The sequence below is a fragment of the Podarcis liolepis genome, assembly GCF_965112155.1.
Source record: "Podarcis liolepis genome assembly, chromosome: 5".
In the NCBI taxonomy this organism is placed as follows: domain Eukaryota; kingdom Metazoa; phylum Chordata; class Lepidosauria; order Squamata; family Lacertidae; genus Podarcis; species Podarcis liolepis.
Window position 1 is genome coordinate 74,329,650 of NC_139556.1, and position 15,581 is coordinate 74,345,230.

Here is a 15,581-nt window from a genome sequence, read left to right on the forward strand (position 1 = left end):
TAGTATGTGTATTCTTACTGCTGAAATTCGGTATAGTTGCACTTCAGAAATTACCAGTGGGGAACACTGCTGAAAACATCTGAGGCCCGAATTATGGCTAGGGGTGTGGGGGGAGAGGATAGCAGGTTAAAGAAGGGAATCAATCTACCATAAAGGTTTCCTGTGCATGCCCTATTCAAATAATTAGGAGCTATAGTTTGCAAAGACTGGGTTATGTCCAAAGTCTAAGGATCAAAAAATGTTCCAACTTGTTTCCTGGGTGCTACATTAGCAGAAAGTGAATCTCAATCAATATGCTCCGTAAATGCTATTTTTACAGTATCTCTATTAAGGTTCATCTATCTTAGATTTTCAAACTGGATTCAATTCACATCCAATTCGCTTGTTGCTCCTATTCTTGTGGTATAACAACCTATGAGACCTGAGGGTAGTTCACTGTGAAAATAAAATAATCAGCACAATAGTTTTCTGTTTCAGTGATAAAAGGGAAATTAAGGCTGCTTTCCTAAACACTGTTACATAAGAGCATGTCCCACTAAACTCATAGGACTTAGCTCGATGTAGATAGCCACAGGATCGCAGACTGATATACAAAACAGTGAAATAAACTGGATATACAAGACAGTGCAATAGACAGCAGAAGAATTACCTTTGACTCTCAAGAGTACAAAAAGGAAAATGAATATGCTGGCACAATTCTTGCTTTTTAAAGTTATGGGAAGGTCTTCCTAACATGGAAGACATTTCAAAATTATCAGTTAATGGAAAAGAAAAGGACCTCAATCTATCAGGCAGTGAGTAAACATAAATTCCAAAGTATGAGTGAAATTCTATAGAGATGTGGTTTTTCTATTGAGAGATCTCATTACACAAGTACATTCAAAATATCGATTATAAAGTAAGGACCTGACCCCACCACAGAGAATGTGAAGATACCTTAATATATGCATTAAGTACAGGGATACGTTTTTAGGGGGGTGGGGAACAAAGTAAGTAAGAGAAATAAAGATAAAACGGTATCTAGTTTATTATGTATAGAAAGAGATTTCCAGAATTTACAAACACCCACGTATTTCATTCCAGGGATATTTTGATTTAAAGAGTTCGCCCAAGTTTCATTTCTTCTTCTTCTATATATATATACAATGGAAGACTTAGATTTGTTTTTCTGATGTTTTCAAAGTTCCTGTGCAACCAACAATTTTAAAACCCACACTTGTAAATACCATGCACAGTTCATTTGCCTTTTCATTAATACAGCCTAATGTTTTACAGGAACAATACAAAATATTATTTTATTTTTGAAAGAATTCAGCTCAGTCACAGGGTTATCTTACAAATCATTAGATTGGTAAATATGACTGTACAATCCAGATCCACGGGCCCATTGATCCATATTATATTATATTCTGAATTACAATCTTAAAAAGAATAGTACCCTACTCTATTCTTAAATCGCCTTGTTTTTTAACAGTTTCCCCCACCCCAACCCCACTCTGTTTACAACAGAATATAGTATACCTCAGTTCCACATCAAAAAAAGATGTGCTGTAGGAAAAGTTACATTTTTAATTAAAAAAGTACATGTATAAATCAAAAACCTATGTTAAATATTTAATACTCTTCAACCAACATTAACAGTTTGTATGTAATAATTTACACTGATGATTTGTCGTACAGGTTTTTCAGCAGCAAATTAAAATGTCATGTCTTATGTAAATGAGCTAGTAGCATGCCCATTCTCATCATTTTAAAGTGGGCACATGAGTTCACTGTAGCCAGCTAAGTCTTTATGGTAGAGGAGTAAGTAATCATAGACTCATTGTCCAGGTGTCACAGTGCTTTTGCTTGGCACAAAAGAAAAAAAAGAATAAGAAGAAGTAAAAGAAGAATGTGCAGTTCAGTCAACTAACTCCTGAGGTTTGTGTAAAGTAAACAAATTGAACTGGATGCATCGTACCCATCTACTGGGGAAGAAGATGTGAGGTCCTAGTTGTGATACACAAAACAGAGTCTGGATACTCATGAGTTCCAAGAAGGATATTCTGAGGTTGTATAGGTCATCGATCTGAGAATAAAAGAAAGAAAGTTCATGTAAACAATATTTTAAAACATCTAGTGCCATAAGCAAAGATTAACAATAAAAGCTGATGCAATGCTCATAAATCTTTTGCAGCTATAAGGGCATCTGCAAAAATGACCATTCTGAATAAAGGTCTACATATTACATGCATGTCATTCCATGATTCTTTCTTGGAGGGCTGTTTGAACAGGTAAAGGAGATCTTGGTCAGGGAGGGACAAAGAGAAAATGGCTTAGGGGAAGGGCAAAGGACTGGGAATTCCAAGTGTGAAATACCCTCTTTGTCTTCTCAACCTACCTCATCCAATCTCCACCCAAGCTAACATCACTTGCAGATGCCTTTATCCATTAAAAACAACAACACATTTTCAGAGTGCAATAATAATGGAACTATACATAACAGGTAGTTGGCTCTTCTGTTACAAGTACACGCTACAATTGGCCAGACATCCAATCATCTATCAGCTCTCATGTTATGTTATTACATAGGGTCGGAGCCAGAATTTCCATGAACACAACTTCACTCACAGGACACTCTTGCTACAGTAAAGGAAAAGAGATGATTTTCACTAGTTTCTCATCCCCCCTGCAGCCCCTTGTAAAACTTTTCTGGGGGCTGAAGAACCTTCTGGAATGAAGGCACAGGAGGCTGAGAAAATTGCCTTCCCTCCCTCCAGCAGGAGTTCCCACTGGATCTCAGTCCATTCTGCCAAAAGAATGAGTATTTCAGCATTCAGAAGGAGCACTCCAGGTCCAGTGCATAGTTTGGGCTAGGGCTAGGAATGGGGGGATATTTTGTTTTGTAAGATTCAAAGCTAAGCACCAAGGATAATTGTAGTGTTTTTGTGCACATTAGACGTGATGAGTGGTGTAACTCAAGGAACCCAAGGATAACAAATGCAAATATGGATCATTGCTTCTAAACCAGAGGGCAAAACAATCACTGATAGAAAGGTGTTTTCTGGTACTGTACCTGGTTATTATTCTTCCTTATGTTAGCTCAGCTTTTTGATGCCTACAAACCTTCACAGAGCTAGAAGGACTTTCCCAAAACCTGTCTGGCAAAAATGTGAATCAAAATTCCTACAACTGCTGAATTTGTTTTGAGTCAACAGCAGTGAATGATTTGCCTTTAAACGTTTTGCAATTCTCAAATGAACAAACCAAATTGCTTACGTCAAGTCTTAGATGTGTAAGAGTACCTGTATGTATTTTAAAGACTGTTCCTAGAAATAGAAATAGAGCATTATTCCGCTTTAATAAAATGTTGAGACTTTCCACAGAGACGTGGAAAGACTGAAAAGATTGCCTGTGCTTTATGCGCTAATTGCTCAAAGAAACCAAATTTATTTTGTATGGCCCTTCACGTGAACAGGAAGCCTCTCCTTGCAAATGTGTGGTATGTTGTGAGTAACACCCCAGAGAATTCTCTCACAGATCTTTTTACATACTTTCAAGCTTTCTTCTGAACTCCTGTTGCCAATCTACAGAAAAATCCCAACTGGAATATCTATAGGAAATTTAACATAGCTTCACAGCTTTAAACTGTGTTGGGCCTAAAATTAAGGTAGTACTGCCGTATTTTATTTAAAAGGCTTGTTAACAAAGAAAGAAATTGCCTCATTTAAACTGGGAAGGAGCTAGGTGTACATGGTTTGCTTTTCGTTTCATATCTGGCTCCCTTCCAGTATGGCTGAATGAACAAGCTTAGTGCAGGAACAAACTGTACCCAACAGAATGGTCACATGCTCTAACCTGCAATGGCTATACAATCACAGAAACAGAGAGTGAAACGTATAGCTCTGCTACGCAGGACAAAGCTTGTTGCTCTGAGATGTTTTATATAGCACCACACTTCAGCTAATGTTGCTCTCATCTACTTCCTCTCTTCAAACATGACTGAAGGTACTTGGAAAAGAAGAGGAACGTCCCTCCAGGGTGGATAAAAGTAAATATTTTTTTAAATTTAGATTCTTAATGTAAGTGTCCTTTAAGAATAACCTGCTTTAAATATATATCAGTATATAATACGAAACAAACATTCAAGTCTATACTAGCCATCACTTAAAACTAATCCATGGCCCTATATTTTGTCTGAGTTAAAAGCTGTTTTCTATGTAAAATGTGTGTGTGGAGAGGGGACAAGCAGAACAAGAAAAATGTGTGATTTCTGAGGTTTATCACCATACAAATAACAGTCAGTTGTGTACTCTGCATATCATTGGTCACTATGAGTATTTAAACTGTCCTGAAATTCCCCAAGAAACTGGTGCTGGTTTAGTCCTGCATAAGTATGCATATAGCATTTCTGTGCAAGTCCAGGGTTCTGAAAATTCTTGAGAACAGTAACTGGCTTGGTTTTATTTCTAAGTAAATACTTAGAAAACACCAAGCAAACACACAGGACTCCACCAAGCAAACACACACACACACACACACACACGATCTCTCAATGATCCCATGGTCAGGACAGGAAACCATGGGTTTGTCTCATCTGTAATTAAAATTCGCAATGTACATCACAATATTGGCAACCCCTTCTGCTTCTGCAACCCCTTCTATCTGTCTATATATAATACCTCCTTTTTTGCAATGAGTGTGCAACATGCCTCATTGTGAGCAGGAGCTTAGCGTTGCTACATTTACCAAAATACTTTACAGCCGGCTCAAGATGATATGCTCTGTTCATGTATCCCATGCACGAATAGCAAGGTATTGTCTATTAGTGATATATAAACACAAGATTTCTGCATGGGAAATCAAGAATTTATCATGGACGAATCACCATTGTTAACAGTTTGTGTATTTTTGCAGAATCCAATATGGAAGAAAGAGCACACTAGTTGCTTAAGGGTATTTGCACGGGTAGACAAACTAAGGCCTGGGGCCCGGATCAGGCCCCATCGCCTTCTAAATTGGAATCAGCGTGTTTTTACATGAGTAGAATGTGTCCTTTTATTTAAAATGCATCTCTGGGTTATTTGTGGGGCATAGGAATTCGTTCATCCCCCCCCAAAAAAATATAGTCTGGCCCCCCCACAAGGTCTGGGGAAAGTGGACCGGCCCCCTGCTGAAAAGGTTTGCTGACCCCTGGTCTAGAGTAATATCCTTGGGCAATTAATATGCTGTTTAAAGCCTAGACACACAGAACAACTTCTGAAAATGAAGCAACTGAGAAGTAGCATGAGATGCAACCTTGGCATGATTCTTGCACATTTCCCACTGCATAGCACAACTTTTACAGAAAAATAACAAAACATTGAAAAAGGAATTTAGCATGTGCAATCATGTAATTCTCAGGTATAGCTTTAGGGTGGTATATAAATCCATATTATTATATATCTTGACATATAATAGATGAATATACTGTTGGGTGTTTTTTTTAGCAACTTGACACATAAGATTGTTCACTTCTTTCTAGAGAGCCACCCCCACGTACAGGTTTATCATTTAACACCAAATAGTGTTGCTTTCTGAATGCTAAATATGGGGAAATCTTCTTTTGCTAAGATTTTAATGTGGGCTTTTAAAAACTGCAGTACAGCAACACCCTATGATTTAAGCTGATCTGATTCACAAATACAATACAAAATAGTGTTGCCTTGTGGACATTTGATATGTTACTAATATGTAGTGGATGCTGCCTAAGAAACTAATCGAAAACTTCTGAGACGATTAGAAGTACTCCCATCTTTTAAAAATCAAAATTCTCTCCTCATTAATAGTAAATGAATTGTATAAGATGTTGAGTAAGTTTGGAGCAGAGCGTCTTTCCCAGCATAAGTTAGTGTTTGGATACCCCTATTGTTTCTTATCAACAAAGATCAGTGTTTCCTTAACAACGCGTAAAACTGTGCAGAGGACAGGAGTTTTAAGAGAGGGTTCTCTGACTTCAGTGTGTTGTGGTAAGGGTCGTTAACATTAATGACATCATTGTTGGCAGCTTGAAAATAGGGAAAACCTGTGTTTAATCCATTTCCTACTCACCACAGGCTTCAAGCTGGATTCCCCAATAATATGGCTTTGTGGCTGACTTTATGGAAGACATTGGTAATGCAAGAAAAATGTACTTGAAGGGGGGGGGGGAGCCCTAACTTGCATCTTATACTACAAGCTACCTTTGACAAGTGGTCTCTGCTCAACATCTGCTGCAAAATACATGAAGATAACACTAATGCATGATCCAGCTGGCAAACCATTTCCCTTTTTCAAGGCTGTTCAACAAGAGGGATATAAGGCATTTACGTCATGTACATAGTGCGATTGAAGTTACACTTTAATATTACAAATATTCACAGTGTTTACTGAAGAAACTTATTCACATTCATCTGTAAAGCTACAAAGACCCTAAAGCCCTTTTCTTTAAAGGTCTCCTCAAGCCATTCAAGCTCCTGATGGGTATTCCAACTAAACACCAGGATGAACTTTCTGACAGAAAGAGCTGTTCGAAAGTGGAACGGACTTGCTTGGAAAGTGTGGACTCTCCTTCCTTGGAGGTTTTTAAGCAGAGGTTGGATGGCCATCTGTCATGGATGCTGTAGTTGAGATGCCTGCATTGCAGGGGGTTGGACGAGATGGCCCTCAACATCCCTTCCAACGCTCCTGATTCTACGATTCTATTCTAGGGTACAATTTTCACATAGGCATTGTAACAAGACTTGCGGCGAAATCAAGTGGAATCTTCTTTTTCCAAAGACTGGAAATGTGTCGACGTTTTATTCACCCATTACTTCTTGCCTAACTAAGAACATGCTTCCTAGGTGTCTTTAAACCTAACGTTTTTCAAAACGATGAAAATGCACTTACAAATCAAGAGATAAGCAGCAGCAACTTTGTTTTCCTTCCTTGCCTACTCAGGCTGATTCCCATGGGCCACCCAAGCTCAGCAATTAGGTCATAACTTCTAGACCCAGGAAGCTCGTGCGCTGCCATTTATTCTGAAGTAGGTCTCAATTTCCTCTAAGCCTCTGGGAAGCAGACTGATCTCTGAAAGCATACAAGCACTCACCTAAGCATAGGCCTACCATGTTAATCCTCTTCCAGCACAGACCCTCACCATGGCTCTCCTGAGGAGTAACTTGCCTCCTAAGTGGCTAGGAAGGAAAGAGGACCTCCCGTGGCCACCATGAGTTCCTTGGAGCAGAGATTAAATAAAAATGTAAAAATAAACCATAGTAGTAACCTTGTACCCAGAATTCACTTGTATCTGGCAGCCTAAAAAATTAATTAAACCCATTCATGATCCTCGACTGTTATGTTCTGGCCAACAAGGTTGCTGGACAGCTCTGATGGATCAACTTCCTCTGACAAAGTTTGAGAGCAGACTGAGGCCTTTCATGCCCCTGTTTCCAGACTACCTTCTCCAGGCTCCAACCCTCTGGCCTGAAGACAGGCACCTCTTTCATTCCATAGCCTCCCTCCTGGTGCACTCCCAGCGCTGCTGGCCTGGTGATGTGTGATGAGAGATATCTGGTTCTTCAGGCTCCAGGGAAGAAGTCAACGAGATGTCCAGACTCTGTCCCTATAGGCCTTGGGGGTCTGGGAGGTTCCTCTGGGAGTTCTTGTCCAACCTGCTCAGGCACAATGGCCTCCCTATTTCCCACAGCTCTGAGCTCTGGCCCAGACCTGGTTCCCCCTCTGGTATCCCTGCAGCCTCTGGCTTTGCTGGTTACATGGATCATGACATCCTCTTCTCTTCCCTTCCCAAGTGCAATGGTCACTAGTTGTCTGCTATTCCCTCACCCTTATAAAGCAATTCAGGTTGCAATCCTACACAACTACCTGAGAGAAATGATAACTGAGGTGCATGGGACTTGCATCTGAGTAGACTTGTAAACACCACCTGTATATTTGTCCTTCTGTAGTAAAGTGTAAAGATCTTGCACCCCTGAAGCTTTTCCTCGGACTCACCGAGTTAAGGATAGGATAGGATATGATGATGGGAGATATGCCCAATTATATCTTAATATAGTAAACTTTCTCAGTTGAGAGGTGGCCTATTTCTTTCTAAATCTGGCCTTGTATAAAGGTAAAAAGAACAAACTAAAGCCCTTAGGAGTTTACTGAGTGAGACTATGAGGAGAAAGGAAGGTGGTACTCTTAAGTGTTAAGAGATAGGCGGAAGTCGCTGAACACAGAAGTCAGGGTACAAACCAGGGAGAAAAGTAAAAAATGTAGAGTTGGAAAGGATGCCAAGGGTCATCTAGTCCAGCCCCCTGGAATCCTGAAATTAATCTGCTATTGGGATGGAAAGGAGTCATCATTTAAGATGTTTTTAAATAATTCACTGTAAGTAACTTCAAAAATCATACAAAGACCTACACAGAAACAGGATGAGCTGTTCCTTTCTTGCTCAAGCAAGACGCTCTGATGTGGAAGTATACAGGCCTCTCGATTTAGCTATCAAGGTATTTTGGACTTCAGTGGGATTAACCTCGAAAGCAGCATGGAATTACTTAATCAGCTCACGCAGCAAGAGTTGAACTTGCTGGTGCACGTTTTCCCTACAGTTATTGTATACTTCGGTATCTGTTTCTGCACTACTTTCTCAAAAGCACTAGCAACCTCCATTTCAATAGATGACGTGAACAAATTTAACAAATAAATACATTTTACATTTTGAAGTAAATATAAAGTTAGAGGAGCCCTTTAATTAATGAAGGTCAAGCAGACACAAGTCCAATTTTGATCAAAACATTAAATCATGGGGACACAGCTAACGGAGTCTGAATCAGATGGGATAAAACAACAAACATATTGCAGAGCCCCAGGTAATGTTTTGGATACAGCCATGGATAAAATTAAAACCCATTTGATTTTGGCTCCTCATACCAAATATGACTGAATAGAGGTATGTTAAAGCTATCTGCCTGCTAAATCATTTAGTGGCGTTAAGCAACGTTAACAAAATGATATTAACGGAATCTCTCACTTTTGGTGGTGGAAATTAGGTGGGAAGAGTTGGGTGGAAAACTGGTGAGGTGCAAGATTAGCAAGCTAAAAACACACATGTATCAAATACATCATCATTTCTGTTTGCCTTGCTTTTGCCGCTGGAAACTAATTATCCAAATACAGAAGTCCTCTTCAGGCAGAGAGGTCATGCACATAAGTCCTGCTCTCAAAACGCACACCCCAGAAACAGCCTCAAAGAGGCTTCTAACTATAGATAGCTGAACTCTGAGCAATCAAAAAGGTGGTTAAAAGCTCCCTTAAGACTTCTCTGTTCAACCTGCTTAAGACCTTCCCATACACTTACTTACCGTACTCTTTCTTTCTTTCTTTCTTTCTTTCTTTCTTTCTTTCTTTCATACCAACAATCTAACTGGGTTGCCCCAGCCACTCTGAGTGGCTCTCAAAAAAATATTAAAAACAAATTAAAACACCAACCCTTAAAAACTTCCGTGAAAAGAACTGCCTTCATGTGCCTCCTAAAAGTCAAATACCTCCACAACCACTGCTCCCAAATGTTGCTTGGCTACCCAAATGGGCTTAGAGGCTCAACTTCCACATCTGGTGGATGATTTAATTAAATTGGCAGTCGCCCCCCCTTAAAAAGAAAATTTATTATGCTTTCGTACAATTCAGAGTCTAAAAGGCATGTGATTTAAAGAAGGGGTGGGCAACCAGTGGCCCTCCAGATGTTGTTGGGAAAGTCCCACCATTCCTGACTGCTGAACATGCTTGGTTGGGGCTAAGGCGAGCTGGAGTTCAACAACATCTGGAGACTCACAATGGTATTTCCTTAATTGTAACTAGAACCTATTCTTGCCAGAGCACATACAAGTCATATCATATGTTTACAGTATTAACTTGTAAATGAAACAACTTATTAAAACCAGCCGTCAGACAACCCACTTGGTGCAGACTACTCATCAATTAAAAATATGCAGTGTTGCCCTGCCTCCCACCTATGCTTTGAACTCCAGTACAAAGCAGATGCTTTTCAGCCTTACAGTAAAGAAAAAAAGCACCCAACTTGCCAAGACACCTTGAGCTGGCAAGTCTCCCATCAATGTTTATATCAAAATGTTGGGCTGCCATAATCCCTGGCACAAATCATCCTCTAGAAATGCAAGGATCACCAACAAGTTGATATGCTAGCTTAGGATGCTTCAAAACCAAAATCTCTCTCTCACACAGAAAAACTGAAAACATACAATGGAAGTTACAATAAAGGAGAATCCATCCCAAAGATGCTGGAGGAGTTAGTTTATATTATTATTAATGCCCAGTGTGTTTTGGCACACAAATAAAGTCTCTCCCCACCACCATATTTTTCTCTGGCTTCTTTAGTTCTGATGGCTTTGAGCTGTTTACAATGAAGCATTAAGTTCTTATGTTTATATATGGAAGAGGAAATATTTTTTAGTGTCACTAATAAGGGGAATTATGACAATGAGGGCCTTACAAATATGTGACTTTTGAGATTGTGTTTCGAAGGTGGTGGGTGGTTTGTTTGGAAGCATGATTAACTGTTGTCCTATCTTTTTGTAGAAATGTCACAGAGGAAGGCATTTATGGGCCAAACACATTGGGCATTAATAACAGCATTACCCCTCAGCATCCTTGAAACTGATTTCCCCTTTATTTTCATCATCCGTTTAGGATGACTGATGCTATCTGGTATTCATATCAGGCACTTCACTGATCACACAAAACAAAGACTCATCACACAGATAACCATGTGGTATGAGTGTAACCTCAAATATATCCCATTATTGCTTTATTTCCATCATTTCTCGGGACTGTAGCAAGTCTCCATCTCTCCTGCCCGACTGCATTTTCGGATCCACTTTGATGTTGATATAGAATTCTGACATCTGCTATTTGTTGCAGCATCCAAGTTGCCCCAGTTACATTTGCCCTCTGCCTGCCCATAAAACTGCACCAGGTGCCTATGTGTCCTCCTGTAACATCATCGTGATGCCACAATGCATGACAGGAAACACCATATTCTGCATGATAGCACAGAAGGTGGTGAAACCTTGCTATAAATAACCATGTGTTCAAAAGCAGGTGTCTACTTGAATATAAGCCTCACTTTTCCCCAAAATTCTGACAGTGAAAAGTTAAAGTGTGGCTTATATTCACGACCTTACACCGCTAGCAAAGTGGCGCGGCTCCCCACCCCCCGGAAGCAGCCCGGGAGCGTGGGGCAACGGCGCTAGCCCGCCCACCGCTACCAAGCCTCCCCTGAGCTGCTGGACAGGAGGGGGAAGGCCACCGGCAAAGTGGTGTGCTGCCCCCCCCCAAAGGAAGCAGCCCAGGTATTCCCCCCTTCAATTTTAAAGGTGTGGCTTATTTGTGGGTGCGGCTTATATTCAGGCCAATACGGTATATAAAGATCTAGAAAAGAGGATTCTTAGGTGTAAAAACAAATACAAAATGTCAAAGATTCATAGAGTTGGAGCAGGGCCTTGTACGTGATCTAGTCCAATCTACTCATGCTCGGCTTATGTGGGGAGAGCTTATCACCTTCTCCTCCACTGAAGTGTTGAATAAAGTAATTGATTTATAGTAGTAGCATGTGCAGTTTGTACTGATGAAAACATCTTAGGATAGAGGCCACTGCAAAATAGTGAAACGAGGTTGTATAAACAGTTGCAAACTATTATTTTTTAAAGAAGTATCAAGTCTACAAGCTGAATGCATTATCTTGGATTGCACCCAATATAGAGGTCAGCTTCTGTCTGCGCCAAAATGAGCATTAGCCTTTTTTTGGAAGCCAGCACAGGGCCCACACCGTAAAGTCAGCATTGATAAAGGCCGCTGTATAAAAAGATAACCTTCATAATGATCTACTGATAAGTATGCCTCCACCTGTTGTGAAAAGGCAGTTTGTGCTTTTATGCAAAGAGCTCTGACCTTCTATCTGGTTATTTATTCCAGAGTCAGCGCTGTGGTATCTGACTTTCAGAGAACAAGCAATGCCCTAACCCCATTGTAATTATCACAGTTTTTGTTCTGGTCTGAGTCATTCATACACTCCTGAGTCACACACTTTCCATGCCAATAGTGCAGGAAGCAGCTACATGGGAGATGCCCAGCATTTCCTAAGACTGGGATGAGGGCCCTGCCCCTCTCTAGAAATGGTAAGACTACAACTCTCTTCATCCCTGACCATTGCCTTGCTGGCTGGGGCTGGCTGGTATGGGAGTCCAACAACATCTAGATAGCCAGAGTTTCCCTGTTCCGGAACAGCAGAATTAGCAATAATTTCCCCCTGGAAATCTATAGTTTTGAGCTGGTTGCCCTTACGTTCTACCTATGATCAATGCCCATCCCATCATATGTATAAAGTATCCATCTGCACCTTTGACACATCTTCACACAAAGATCTTTTGATCATCCCGTAAGAGGAAGAGAAGCCCTTCCTTCCTTCCTTCCTTCCTTCCTTCCTTCCTTCCTTCCTTCCTTCCTTCCTTCCTTTTATGGGACGAGCAAATTCCATTTTGCTCCCAGCTGCATCCCATAACTGTGGCATGTTGTCAAGATACCTTTGCATTTGTCTTTCATTAAGCAATTTAAACTAAGAGAGATGGAGTTCAGTCATTGACACAATGCTTTTACAGGAAACCTCACCAATACTTTATCCAATGACATGAATACTTTCTTAAGCCTAATGGAAAGGTTTAACCAGTAGCCATAAACTCCGGCTTCCTCATCCCTATCCCTCAGAATGGGTCTGATCAGCACATTGCATAAGCAAGAAATTCACACAGTACTGCTGCAACTCCCATGACTGAGGGTGTACATTTTGGCACTTCCCACATAAAGGCCACGAGAGCTCTTGCTTCTGGCTCAAACACAACATTGCTTATGCATCTATGTGAGGGATAGCTGTATCAAAACAGCAGCCTGTTATAATTTTGAGACTAACCAAGATTTCCAGTTTCTCGCATTTTCCTCTGGTGTTTCCAGCTGATGAATTCTAGGCTAGAGAGTGTTCATTATTATTCCCCAAGGGCAAGCCATTACACTTTGTACTAGTAAATGTTGACCCATTTTGATTACTCCAGTCTACAAGTTTGTTCATCCTAAATACATTTTCCAACCAGCAGCTTCTCAGCAGACTTTATCAAAGTTGATCACAAAGCTAAATGGGTCCCCAAACCAATCCTATATCATTGCTTTCCTACTTGAACCCTTCAGCACTTCTTTCAAATCATAAAATGTTGGTGTTCTAGTTTCAGAGTATGAGTTATTAGTGCAGAATCTGCAACTTGTCCAACCACGTTAGCGATGAGACACCCAGCTTCCTTATTAGCAGTTCCAATTGATTCATGTAGACTGATGCTACAGTACTTAGCTCTTGTTTGTTTGTTGTACTCCATATTACTTATTCCTCCAAGGTGCACAAGCTACATACATGAATTTCTGTGCTCCAGTTATACTCACAACTCTCTAAGGCATAGGCAAACCCTGCCCTCCAGATGTTTTGAGACGACAATTCCCACCATCCCTGACCACTGCTCCTGTTAGGGATGATGGGAGTTGTATTCCCAAAACACCTGGAGGGCTGAGTTTGCCTATGCCTGCTCTAAGCTAGGTAGGCTGAGAGAGAGTGTGCCTGGCCCAAAGTCAGCCCATGAGTATCTGGCTGAGTGGATATTTAAAATTAGAATGTTCCGATCCTAGTCTAATACTCCAACTACAATGCTACACTTGTTTTATGCAACTGAATCCATCTGAATTATTGGACTACCACATCCATATCTAGACCTTGTCCAGCAGCTGTAATCCCAGTCTGCTACTGCTTGAGGACCATCTATGAGCCCATTAGATCATGCCACCAAACAGAGCTAGGTAGAGCTAAAATCCTAACCTAGAAATCCTGTCAACCTTATTTCGAAAAACAAGTGTTCAAAATGCTTGTAGACACACTTTTTTTACTCCTTCAAGTCACACAAATACTATGGTAACCCATGTTCACAACAACTCCTTTATCTGCTCATTCGGACACATGCTTATACTGGCACAATTCTCTGGACTTCTGCTTTTTTATATTTGTGCTTCTGCCCATTTAAATTATAAAAAGTCCTTAGTGTTGACACAGTATCTTCATTTATACCCAGAACAAAGCACACTGCTGACATCTGAAAATACTCCTTAGGCCTGTACCAGTTTGAGATCTGCAGATGAAGGGTGTGACATAATGTGGTCATGTCCATTACTGCTATCTCCAAAAGCTGTCTTTAGCCAAACCCACTAGAAAAAGGAACTACCAAAATCTATCAACAGCAGAGTCCTATTAATCCAAAATTTCACACTACTGCTCAGGTTGCTAATATCCCTTTAGGGCTATTGCTTTCAACACACACACACACACACACACACACGTGTACAAGGCTGGTTACAAGGTACAGATTCCATTTTTGCAGCAAATGATACCTTATATTCCTAACTGTTGCTAGCACAAACCTATATCCCTCAATAAATATGTGTTATTCACAATGATGGTATACCACTCTCAATTAGTCTAGTTATTATTGATAATATGATATGAACTATGATCAGGATGTATACATGGCCAAGGGACATGGTGTTATTTGGTCATTTACATGGGACTTTTAACAGATATTGTAAATGAATTCATCACAAGCTCTGGGTGAGATCAAGTGTCCTGTTTTGAAGATCATATTATAATGATACTTGATATAAATGATGTCATACACTACTTGTGTCATCCAAGTGGAAAAAGAAACTCCTACACCTGCTGTATCATCGCCACCAAAGACATGGTCAATGAGAAGCGATTTCACAATGGAGCTGTAATACAATATTTGTACACAACTTTCACCTTTCAATCACTGTAAACAGCTTATTATTTTCTAGCACATTCCTGGTGCATTACAACGAACTATAGGTAGGTTTCTGACACAAGTTGCCTACGTTCTTTCTAAAATTTGTATTAAACAGCTATTAACATTGTGTTTTAATGTTAATGTTGTGTTTTAATTGCTGTAACCAGCCGTGGGATCTTAGGGTAAAGGGTGGGTAATACACTGTAGCAATCATAATCACCATCACCATATTTGCTCTAGTTCCCAAGACCACTGAAAAAGGCCATTACTGTTATTGACACTCCAAATCAAAACTCAAAACCAGAGTCATTATTCAGGCAACAGCAGAGAGAAAAGAGCTGGCCAGCTCAAGGAAATAGTAAGCCTAGGACTAGACCTACCTTACCCACTTACCCTGGCTTCGTGTTCTCCCCAGTCACACTACTGACCGGATATTGCTACTCTAAATCAGGGTAGCCAATGTGGTAGCTTCCAGATGTTCTGGACCACAACTCTCATCACCTCTGGCCACTGGCCATGATAGAGCTAAGGCTGATGGGAGTTGCAGTCCAAAACATCTGGAGGATACCATGCTGGCTATCCCTTCAGATCTCTTCACCTGGCCTCCAGGCCTGCCAGCCCAGGTAGGATAGAACTAGCAGCACATGCTAGCAGTTGGCTACAGCTCATAGTTAGCGAGAAGAGGGTTATTAA

General features: G+C 40.5%; 1 protein-coding gene across 1 annotated transcript in view; it reads right to left on the bottom strand.

Annotated features, from left to right (window-relative positions):
* Positions 1-1,003: 1,003 nt before the first annotated feature.
* The window catches only part of IRS1 (insulin receptor substrate 1), a 50,774-nt gene continuing 36,196 nt past the window's right edge, over positions 1,004-15,581 (bottom strand). The window contains exon 2 of the mRNA XM_083506338.1: positions 1,004-2,068. The gene's annotated coding sequence lies outside the window, so the exon portion shown is untranslated. The remainder of the gene's footprint in view (positions 2,069-15,581) is intronic.